This window comes from Phascolarctos cinereus, unplaced genomic scaffold, assembly GCF_003287225.1.
Source record: "Phascolarctos cinereus isolate Bilbo 61053 unplaced genomic scaffold, phaCin_HiC Scaffold_4;HRSCAF=312, whole genome shotgun sequence".
In the NCBI taxonomy this organism is placed as follows: Eukaryota; Metazoa; Chordata; class Mammalia; order Diprotodontia; family Phascolarctidae; genus Phascolarctos; species Phascolarctos cinereus.
The window spans coordinates 342,470,329-342,471,468 of record NW_027555847.1 but is presented as its reverse complement, the minus strand read 5'-3'; the positions used below and the strand labels follow the sequence as shown (position 1 = coordinate 342,471,468).

General features: G+C 39.4%; 1 pseudogene; it reads right to left on the bottom strand.

The window, feature by feature from the left end:
• Positions 1-477: 477 nt before the first annotated feature.
• Positions 478-822, bottom strand: LOC110216192 (ribose-phosphate pyrophosphokinase 2 pseudogene; annotated as a pseudogene).
• Positions 823-1,140: the final 318 nt, after the last annotated feature.

Genomic DNA, 1,140 nt, shown 5'->3' with positions numbered 1-1,140 from the left:
TTTCTCCTTTCTCTTCACCCTGAGTTAACAAGCAATCTGATATAGATTATACATGTGAAATCAAGTAAATCCTTTAGTCATTTTGTACAAATATACCCAAACATAAAAGGGGAGAGAGAGAGAAGGAGAAAGGGGTGGAGGAAGGGAAAGAGAGAGAGAGAGACTGAGACAGAGACAGAGACAGAGAGACAGAGACAGAGAGACAGAGACAGAGAATTTTTCAGTCTGTATTCAGACAATATCAATTCTTTCTCTGGATGCAGAGAATAATTTTTCATATGTCCTTAAGAGTTAATTTGGGTATTTATAGCAGACAAAATAACTTATTCACTCAAAGTCATTTTATTTTTTTTAAAGCACAAACAACTGAAGCTTTAATACACATTAATTATCTTACTGTGGAGTCCCAACAAAAAAAAAATTAAGAGAAAAACAGACTAGTTGTACACAGCCTACATGGAAAGCCGTGATCTGGAGTTATTGTGGAACATGACTGAACAGGTAAGACACAGATTCACCATTGTGCGTTCTCCATATTGCTTCAGCCAATATCATTGAAATGTCAGTAACTTGGATTTTAGAGCAGTGCTTCATTTTGTCCTCTTATGGAATTGTATTTGTGACTACCATGGCCTCAAATGCAACATTATTAATCCTGGAAATAGTTGGTCCAGAGAAGATTACTTGAGTAAGAATAGCATAAACTTTGGTGGCTCCAGCAGGAAGTAACTTATCTGCAGCATGGGATATTGTGCCACATGTATCAGCCATGTCATACATGAGGATGACTACACAATCCTTCACATCGCTGGCCAAAACCATCCTGTCTACTTTATTTGCCTTTTTTCTTTCTTTCTGAATCAAAGCAAACTCCACATTCAGTCTGTCAGCAATTTATGTCACTGTTTTGGCTCCACCAGCATCTGGGGACACAGTGATACAACTCCTCCATTCTGCAATATTTTCTCAAATCTACTGCAAGACTGCAGGTTCTGGGGGCAGCTGGGTAGTGCACCGGCCCTGGATTTGGGAGGACCTGAGTTCAAATCTGGCCTCAGACACATAACACTTACTAGTTGTGTGACTTGACCCCATTGCCTAGCAAAGAAAAAAAAAAAGACTGCAGGTTCTGCATCCAAG